This window comes from Saccoglossus kowalevskii, chromosome 21 (assembly GCF_978046115.1).
Source record: "Saccoglossus kowalevskii chromosome 21, keSacKowa6.1, whole genome shotgun sequence".
NCBI lineage: Eukaryota > Metazoa > Hemichordata > Enteropneusta > Harrimaniidae > Saccoglossus > Saccoglossus kowalevskii.
Window position 1 is genome coordinate 18,831,422 of NC_140661.1, and position 11,943 is coordinate 18,843,364.

Consider the following 11,943-nt stretch of genomic DNA (forward strand, 5'->3'; position numbering starts at 1 on the left):
ACTAATTATTGAACATTGAGAGGCAATTGCCAAAGGTAGAAATAAACAAATAAAACTGGCAGAGTTTTCAGTCACCCAACATATTTCACGATGGTTTTGTTAAGACCGAGAACAGGTAAACATAATATTTCTTGCTTGTGCTAAACGATTGTCTTGTATGTATCAAGATTGCTGAATTGTTTAATGTATGCTGCGGGTGGTACAGTATTTTCCACAAAGCGCTGTCACAGTTAAACCACGTAACGGCAAATAACACAAAACACGCGTTATTACTCGTGTTACGGACTCAAGTCATTCATTACAATATACACGCTATTCCACCCTCGACTGTAACTTCCTAGTGTACATTGAAATGGTGATTTGTTAAATCTAATGCCAGACCGATATCTTGACCCCATAACAAGCGTAAGCGAGGTTTAAGCTCGAATATAAATATCACGTAATTGTGTTTCAGTATCGTGAAATTTTATTTATTAAAATATTGTTGCACTCATTATAACTGAAATAAGTGACCTCCCATGAAATGCGATTACTACAAAGACGAAGTGCTTCTGATTACATGTGATCGCAATGCAACATGGCTACGAATACGTTTAATCAATATGGACACACAACTGCTTCTATCATTAAATTTCAACGCTTGACATTGAATAATAGTTATTTTAAGGTACTTTGCAACCATTAAAACAAATGATTTGATTTTTCTCACGTTTACACTGTGGTTTTTTTTTTATATGATGTTGTTCACAAAGCTCATTAACAAATATATGGTCACCAATATACACAAAACACAGATGTCAATAAAAATAGCGATTTTGTACTTTTCCTATTGATTCTATAGAAACAATCCAACCGCGCTCTTGACGAAAGTGTGGTTAAATATTGTGAAACAATGATCTGCAGTTATAGACGGGCAACAAGTGTTTTTCAAGAATTGTAAAGACATCCTTGGGGTTATGAAATAATGCTTTATCATAGTTTAAAGCACGGTGGTCGTCGCGCAGCACGTGTTCGAATTTCATGTAAATAAACAATGTATTTTACACGAGTTGTATACGTCACTATGAGTCCCATATCGAACAGGGCGCGGCGCGACGACCACCGCCCTTTAATATAAAATCGCTCGACAAATTCCATTTTTGCTGAATCATTTTAAGTAGTTATTCTGTAAACAAATACTTCGTACTAGTGAAACAAGTTGATAATGTGTGTCGATGATCACGTGACACTTTCGAAACGAGAAATTGTGATAATTTTTTCGCCCGTGTTTATTAGGTATCCTCCCCGCGATTCACCAAAGATGTACAACTCGTGTATATTACCCGGAATGTTTACACGAAAATTGAACACGCGTGAACTTCAAGAAGTCCACCAAAATAATACACCCAAAATAATCCAGAGCTTCGATCGATAAGACACGGTAAGACAACTTTTAGAATTTTCAAAGATGGCGACTTTGTCTGTTGCTCAGAGCAAACTAAGAGACGTTACAAACTGGGACGTTACCAAGCTTTAATTAAGTATTTTTTAGGTTATTGGAAGACATTGAAGGAGTCACCGGCGGTAATTAGTGCAAGTCGCGCCCAGGTCAAACCTCATACTTATATTTCTATTAGAAGAACGCATTGGATTGTGGGTGAAACAATGCTATCAACACAAATGTGGTACATGCGCAGCGCGACGACCACCGCCCTTTAAACGAGTAAGCGGGATGATAAATTACACGAAATCCACACACTCACATAAAACAAAAGTCAATTATTACAAATATTTCCCCCACTTCAGTGCCAATCGTTTTGTTAGTTTATATAAACCAGGGCTATAGATATACTGACTGGCCACTTTTGCGTCAGATTACTCTAGTTGCTAGGAACAGTAATTGCGCGATGTGAACATGGAGCGTTTACACGACCTTGTACCATCGTTTGAATCCATGGAAACAAAGATGGATGTCATTCTGATTGGCCAATAAGAGTAATCTAATGAATATGGGGCATGTCCGAACAAAACTGATCAGAAGTCAAGTTTTGCGGTTTAGACTTTCTGAATTACTCCACGGCTCAAATACGGGGGATTTTTAGAAGAAAAAAAAGTTTCATCCGATTACTACATATAGTCTCTTGAGTATTTCCTCTTGGATTGACGTCATCAGACTCGAGTAATTACCGCTGCAGTTTACTCCTAATCCAATTCGTACGCTGTATCATAAATATGGACTGTGGTAGCAAGTAACTCTACACCTTACGACATATAATTAGCTGTATTCCCAAATAAACAGGAAATACCTGATTGATTTCTTCGTACTTTTGAGTAGTAGTCAAGTCTGAAGAAAACCACGATCTGCCGGTATTGACCATGTTTATTATATTCGTAGTTATTGGATCGTTAATAAACCACCGGTGTAGCCCGTAATAGAACCGAAATAGGTAATATGTGACGTCAAACAACGCGATATGCACATTTTCGTATGCATTTTATTACGTCACGCTTTGGAGATAATTGATTAATCCTCAAATCAACAAAAGATACTGCTCTCTAATTCTAGCTTTGTTGTGGTGTATATTTCTATAAATAGCTGCCTTATTTTTACTAAAACATAGTACATGTGTACTTCACATTTTTTGGTATTGACAAACATACCCTATTTTGTGTCCCAATAATCAAGAGCGTTCATGTTATTCTATAAACAGATCTCTACATCTTCAGCAACAAACAACTTTTTTGATAGATATTACGGTAATGTATACCGTTAATATATTTAATAGAATGAGTAACGTTTCTGGAATTGTTCTTCTTAGGAAACTTCCGATGACTTAACAGGAAACACGTTGAACTTTAACCTTCTCTAACAACTCGCTGAATGTTATTGCCCATTAGAGCAATTAGAAACCTATGAAAAGGAGAGTATTATTAACCATACCAACGAAACCCGTGAATGTGAAACCTGTGAGGTAAACTAATATATGTTTGAATATGTTTATTTACATTTTTACATACCCACTTTACCAATTACTGACAAGAGAGAGACAATTTTATAATTTTCTACAAGATTTGTGTGCCTACTTTTTTTATACGGGGATAAATTTAGCTTTCTTTTACAATATAGGAATATATTGACGCGTTGAAAATTATTTAGTACTCGACCCTGGAGGGGCTCATTTCCGGTAGCTTTCGGCGCATCAATAGTTCTGAAAACAACCACCACATCGGTTACAATGGCATCACCAATATTACTGCTTGTAGTATGATTATATTGTAAATGTTTAGAATAAGACCGGCGTTAGACAATTCATCCTAAGAGACAAACTATAGTTGTAGTTATCACATAAGGCGTTCAGTTTATTGTATCCATCCGTTGATGAAGTACAATATGCTGACACCAGTTGGTTGCTAGAGATAGTCCAACAGGCTCTAAAGCTGGATGGACAACAACGACACATCAAACCGAACATAGTTATATGCGACACATGAAACCGAACATACTTAGTATAAGCAACACATGGAACCGAACATACTTAGTATAAGCGACACATGGAACCGAACATACTTAGTATAAGCGATACATGGAACCGAACTTAATGAGTATACACGACACATGGAACTGAACATACTGAATATATGCGACACATGGAACCGAACATAGTTATATGGGACACATCAAACCAAATATACTTACTACTAGTATATCCGACATATCAAACCTAACATACTGAGTATACACGACACATGGAACCGAACATAGTCACATTCGACATATCAAACCAAATTATACTTAGTATATGCGACACATTAAACCGAACATACTTAGTATAAGCGACACATGGAACCGAACATACTGAGTATACGCGACACATGGAACCGAACATACTTATATGCGACACATCAAACTAAACATACTTAGTATATGCGACATATCAAACCTAATATACTTAGTATAAGCGACATATGGAACCGAACCTACTGAGTATACGCGACTCATGAAACCGAACATAGTCACATTCGACATATCAAACCAAATATACTTAGTATATGCGACATGTCGAACCGAACAGAATGTTCGATTAGGATCGTATTTTTACAATGATATGTGTGAGTAACGCCACTCCACCTGCGTTCTCTCAAAATCCCCCAACGGGATTTTACCCAAACCACCCTGCTCCCTAATCGGCTATGATTATACGGCTTTTATTACCACTCTTCGTTGGTACTACATGTATAATTCTCAGCCGAAATACGAATTATGGAATTAATAAAAACGACATAAATAACATATTAAGATATAACTTACTAATATTATATGTTTTTTTTATTTCTAGGAACTCAGATATAATATAATTTTTGGTATGTTAAAACAAAATCAAACAAATATGATAATTCATAAACCGGCTCGTTATTATAAAAAACGACATCCGCTCATTGCAATGTTGATGGATTGCACTCAAGAAATCATATTTATAGATAATTATTATTAAAACAAATTTTACGAGTCCATAATACGTATTCATCAGCCACCAGCAGCCTGAGGAATACATAAAACCGTAGATGGGATGCATAATTATGCATATATTAATAATTAGTTAATTGACGTGAATATAACTTGTAAATTGAGGGATGTTGAATCCGTAGGGGAATTACCTATACTCAGATGAGTTTAATTTGAGTGTTATGTCATTCTGATGACATGCTGGGAATTAGACTCTCTAATTAATGCAGACAAAATGAACGGAATTATTCTTAAGAATATTTAGGTAGTCTAACTATTCTCTGAAGTAATCAGAGAACAACGTCTGAGTACAAGATATTACAGTCACAATCGAGTGAAAAGATCGACTCGAACACCAAATTGGCCACGACGACGAAGAAGAAATTTGAGAGACCCACAACAAGACCGTTTAGATATACGACAATAAAGTAATACACACCGCCGTGCAAGAGTTAGAAGCACAGCCGTATTTTTTATTCTATTTACTTAATTTCTAAGAAAATGGACGCATAATTGCAACATGTTTATATTCAACCCATGTGGACATAATCAATTTCTTCCAATTTACTTATCATGTTCAACATACAGCCACCCTTCGTCTTTTTTTATGTACATAAGATGGGAGACTAGCTTAAATTATGGCATGTGATACTGAATTTAATGAATCGACGCTAACTCAAATTACCCATTAGCGCATGTACCGTCGTCTGGAAATTGCGTATAGCGTGTAATAACAGCTCTTATGAGTGTTCGGTGTCTAATTTAGCAACAGCACGATGTTGAAGCACGTAATATATATATATATATACATACGTTCATCGTACTATAAAATGCATACAGTCCATTCATTTGTATGATGGTGAGAGTAAAGTATGAATAATTACGACTATTTTATTAAAATAATATCATAAATACTATCATGGATTTCAGTACCAACAACATGTAAAGAAATTACAAAAGCTATTTACTACTTCCTATGTCCTAATTTTACGTATATAGACTACCTGTGAATGCTGGTCTGAGTATATATGTGTCCAAACACTAACACGTGAGACATAAATCTACATACGGTAAATATTGCTTATTTTAGATGCCATCTTTCCGTATACAATTTTCATTTCCTGTTAAGGAAGTTATCTTTACTGTGTTGTGTGTATAGACGTTCCCGCAGCTAAATTATGTGTATACGCTCCGTTGAATTGGAGGTGTATTGTGATTGATGGCAGTCGTTGTCAATGTGCCTTAGTCAGTGTCTAATAGGACATATTCGATTTCTTTTTGACCCCGGCAATTATCGTAATGTACAAATTGCCCCCGCGCTGTATGTTACCGTAAACAGCCAGAAATCTGAATTATCTTAGTGGCTAGGAAACGTGAGTTTTCAATGAATATGTAAAACATGTGATTTCGGGACGGAGCATCATTTAGGGACGAGGAGATGGGTACATCAACTAAAACAAAACCAGTTTTAAAGAAAAAGGTGCACTTCCGTATATACATATATACGGAACAACGCATACTAGCAATTACACGAGCACATTGACCTATGGACTCCAAACAAAATCGCTTTGGTTCACTACTAATATTATTCAAATAATTCAATTTACAGATACAGGGTAGCGATTAAAATCAACATCATTATATTACAATGTTGTGAAAAATCATATGCCATTTAATTTCTATGGTAACATACCACATCGCTCTTATTTACATGAGGAAAATTTAGGTTAACATGACCGACTTCTTATAACGTGGGAGCCTACTGTGCACAAAGACTACACTGATACACCGATAATTCGAATAAAATAAGCCCTAACGAGTGATCATTCCATGATTATTATTCAAGTATTATTGTCTGTATATTTCTTTCACCGATATTTTGTTATTGTACAATGTCGGACATTACATCTTACTGCGATTATCGAAAGGGTTTCTGTTAAATTGTTACATCTCATACCACAGACAATACAGTGTGTTATTAACAATAGTTCACGTGAACGCATTGTGCACACTTGTATCAAAATTATACCTATATGTAGGGCGATCAGGAAGTAGTTATGCCGTCATTACAAGACTCATTTACACGTATTCTGCTACGTAAAACCTTTCAAATCCTATATCTTACAATGCATATGCTATCCATTCTTAACAATGACCCTGCTCCAGATGCGGACACAACTAAATAAATTGACAGAAGTCTTTTGTTAAGACTACTGCATCCTGCGATGCGTCAAAACACATATTATTCGTCAAGGCTACTTACAACCCCATGTCCATTCAATTACGCAAAGTTGTTATCTAATTAAACAATATTTATTTTCAGTAATATTTATATCGATAATTAACCGTACCATTTTTTATATGATTAACGGATATCCAAGAGACGACACAAATACGTGTCCCATTTCAGTCAATTAATCGTATATCGCATATAGATCCCATGGTCGTAAACAGCAATCGCATATTATAGTGCATAATTTTTACAAAGCTATAAAAGCTCATTAATAGTACTTACTAGTCCAGCACATATACATTTTCAAATCCAGCGAAGAAATATTAAAAAAAAAAGTTGTACGTCAAGTTAATAAATACGCATTTAGATGAAAACGGAAATAGAATATTATGCTACAAAACCTCGAATAAAGACCTTATACGTATGATATATCCTTTTATATAAAATTATATCAACATTTTTAAATAATGCTTATGCATTTCATTAAGATTGATACATTGCATTTATGTACGCTTTCAATGATATAAAAATAGCCGCCGAGATCTCGTTGAGAGCGAGAGAGTCGCGGGACTTTTTTTCCCACCAGAAAACGTTCTATGCTCTCCCGCCATGAAGAAAAAGATAGTCTCGTGGTTCTCTCGCTCACAACGAGATCTCGACGGCTGTTAACATCTAAGCTATATTGTTTTTTTTTCAAAAGCGGCAATGATAACGTTTAGTTGAATATCCCTAATTTTGCGTATTCGCTACTAAAAAACGTTTAAATCATTACTAAAATTACTAAAATCGGCTTTGCTTGAGTGACATATCACAAACATCAAAGACATTCAAAACATTTTACATTTTATCGGTCGAAATCAATTTTGAAAATTTAAAATAATGCGATCTATTAAAAGTAAGCCTTCAAGACCCGTTAAATTCGTTTGCTTGGATGTGTTTTCTATCTACTTTCCATACTCTACGAAAACCAAAAAAAAACTAAACTTACAAATAGATATGTTAAGTTTGCATATGAATAGTCCGTTCATGATCTCAAAAGTGAAAAATAAATATTCAATGTGTTATCTATTTGGTACCACAATGGTAAAATTGGCTCATCATGTTATAGATTAAAAAAACAATAACTCTCGTAACATTACACCGTGTAAGCTGGTTACCTCCTTAACCGTAAATCATTAAAACTAAAACATAACTTATTTTTTAATTTTAATTAGTTTTAATTTTTGCAAAATTTAATTTTTCATTCCTAATTTATCGCGGTCAACAATAAAATGTATTTCACGTAATTAGTTAATTAATTAACTGAAGCGATATATAGATATATGTAATAGTGTTATTCAATTCTTTAATGTAGTTTATAAGTGAGTATGGACGATATTAACGAGAATATCTATAATACTTGTTATACGCCACACCGAATTTAACGAGTTTTTTTAACGGAAGAAAGGTTATTTATACTTTCGATTGACGTCATGTACTCAAATGGAAACACTTAAATTCTGTCGGGTTCAAAGCTACTCGTGCCACTACTGTTCGTAATATGGGGTTTATTAGGAAGAAAGTTCTAGGCGCTTTTGATCACATATTGTGTTGATAATTTATGTTTTATTATTTTAAAGTGCCCAGTCGGCACACCGTGTCAAGTTCCATGTGAGATCCGCCCCTCTTTCCAACAACATCCCGGTGGCCATTTGAGACTAGGTCTATCATTGATGCATTAAGTGAATGTCATTTTGGCATTATTTCACCATAAATGTTTTATTTTTCATCCCTTTCATTTTGTTTCATTTAAATATGTTGTTTATATGATAATACATGTACAGATGTGTTTTTACAAGCAAACATTTGTGCGAAAGGTAATTGCGTGCGACGAATTGTGCGAGACACAAAAACCAACGTGGTATATGGGACTAATTCTACTACTTTGTGCTTGCCATCTCTTACTGATAATGACAATATTTTTCATAGCAGCTGAACATTTGAATTGTCAGTAGTTGAAGAGGTTCAAATATCACGTGATATATATATATATATATATATATATATATATATATGTATCACGTGATATTTTTAAAGCGACCACGATTTACACGATAACGTTGTGATATGAACATGATCACGTGTGCAATACGCCAACACACATTATAACATAATATGTGAGTTTTTACGTATTCACTCAACAATACTATGTTTCAGTAATTATTAACAACTGATACAAATAAGGTACACCACTGGTACGCACACATTTTTCTTTGTTCCGCCAAACATGATAAGTTGGTGAATGAGTACGAGACAAAGATCATGTAGCTGATGATGGACTACATTCAGCCGTGTCTGGTCATAAATGGGATCAATATGTTGTAGCAAATTCAAAATTAATCTTAGGGCACGCCATCATTACTTCAATAACAGGGACACTGTGTAAAAGTGCATTATTTGTGTAAGTGTTTTTCATTTGAATTATCATAGTATAAACGAAGCTCGTACGTACGGGAGCATTTGAACAGACGTGTGTCACCAAATAATAATCGTGATCAAGGTAGGGTTGGTGTCGATCCGTTATCATGTTATAATATATTAATATTATATTTTTTGCCATCAATGCTTCCGGGTGTTGACTATTTAATAAACGTCTACATGACATTAATAAGGTATTTCTTTATCTGATCCTGCCCCATTTTACCTGGAAGCCACTTAATGTCATTCACCTGTATCAATAATATGTCTTATCGCTGTTAGCTAAATTATTATTGCTGTTTTCGTGATCTGCTTGATATATACGATGTACTGCTGACTGTGTTCACGGTTCTTCTTGATTGAAAACGTATTGTGTTCTTGCGAGGCGTGAATTAATCGACTAGCGAGTTCCGCATTCACTGAAAGAGCAAATGAATTTATCCGTTTGTTCCAATTCACATAAATACTGATTGTAGATTTTCGTTTCTCAAAATATATTTTAAGGTAAACAAACAAGCTTGGAAGCATTAGCATTGTTAAATATAGCTACAAGCAGCAATGTTCGGTTTCAGGTCATAGGTTGTTGAACTAGGTTTCTATGAGTATCTCAAAAGTGACTTGGCACACACCCACGAATAAAACTATCAGCAAATATGTATTAATATATATATATTTATTATACATCTGTCGCCGTAACGCCATAAGTTACAGCGTGCCGTAATTTTGCGGTATTTTGCGGGGTATTTTATCCTACCATATTAGGAAATGCGAATTCTAAATGTGGATTGATTACGCGCGTAAGCGTCCCCTAATAATAAAAGCAAACATGGCTGCCACCAGGGTTTGACCGGATCCGAACAAGTTCTGTTGGATTTCGGCATTCCCAGGATGTGTCCTTGGAAGGAAAAGATGTATAGTAATAAGGTTATTACGAGGATACCTCAAAGTATGCACTCAGACAGTACGCCGCGCATCGAACTCTGCTGCGTGTCGGTCGATACTCAAGCTGTACTGTCTTCGTGCATACTTTGAGGTATCCTCGTAACAACCTCATGCGGTTTTGTATATATGCGGTTTTGTATATGTCAATAATCTATAATGGTTTACTTGTACTTGCGTGTATGCATATAAATGAGAGCAAATGGCCAGCCAATCAAACACAACTCATATACGAAATAAATAAACCATGGTTCACATATGCTATTCTATCAAGAAAGCGACAGATGCATATTTGCAATTCATTTCTGGGGATTAGATATGTGCATAATTAATGAAGTCACATTACCAGTTAATATTGAAATCGTTTTATCCGAGTGCAAAATATTATAGGATAATGATGTAAATAATTTTGAATAATGAAAAATAATTAATCAAATTACGACACATGCTTGTGCGGCGGGACATGGTTGAGAATTTTCGCATTACATGAAATTGACAACCAAAAGAAAAAATAGTAATTTTAGAACAAGATGAAATCAAATCAATCAACAACTGTTATGCTCATTCAATGAAATCTACTATTAGTATTTTGTTTTCATTTTATATATAGCGCCATGTGACTACACACTTGTAAAATACATTTAAATTGTTTTAACACGAAAGTAGAATGCACGATGCATGACTACCGTGGCGCTTAAATTCAGTTACTATCTGGTAGAAATGACATGCCCAAGCATATATAATTTAGCGTAAGCTGCATACGAACATGTTCAATAATACAAAACAAATGTCAGACAATATATCTGAAAATGAAATTAAATATTTCTTGTCTTTGTACTGTTTGTTTGTGCGGAAATTCAAGTTCATGCGAGTGAAGGGATACATCTGCCAGCAATAGGGTACAATCCGTTCTCATTGGAATGCCGAAACTTTGTTGAAAAACATGTCATCGCATCTAGACAAATATGTGGTCAATATGAAAACTTTTGAAAAAAGATTACATGTAAGTAATTTTAGAGCCGCCTCTTTGATAGTAGACAAAAAAGATTAATAGCAATCACCCTGTTATTACATTGCTCGATGACCACATGTATATATTAATAAGGTATTTTTTTATTACAGTCTTGAAGTTTGTATTTCTGTATTTACAATGAACAGTCTGCGTCATTCTGGGTGTACTACTATGGGATTATGATAGGAAGTAGATCCCATTCACAATATATACTTTTCGACTTTTTCGTGAAAACTACAAGCCTGATTTCATATTTGGTATATATTTGCCATGGTTGGACCTCTGCCAGATCTGTTCAGTACAAGTCGATATCATAAAATCCGTCTTTTTACTGAAAAAAAAAGATTGTCAATTTTGGTAAAAATTGTATTTTCCACTTGTTCGTGAACACTACTAGTGTGATTGTACGTGACATCTGTCAAATTTATAAATCCCGTGATGGTATAAATAATCTTTTTATTTTAAGCATATCCAACTCTATTCCTGTTTGCAAAAAAAATCATCACAACACAATGTCTACTTTATACTATATCATACATTGATATAACATTCAAGTTATACAAGAATTTATAATAAAAACAAAAAACAAATAGCCAAGTAAATAGAATGCAATTTGTTTGCTTTCAAAGCATACATGTTACAAAATCACAGCTGTGCCACAGCTATTAAGCTATTGCATTGTTTGAGTTGTGAGTTTCCCCTTCTCTACACATTTATATTGCCTGTGCTACAGATACTAGTGAAAACACTTTTGCAGGTTAAACACGATGTGCTTTAAGCACTGACAAGACCATTATATTAAAATGATTCATGTTGATG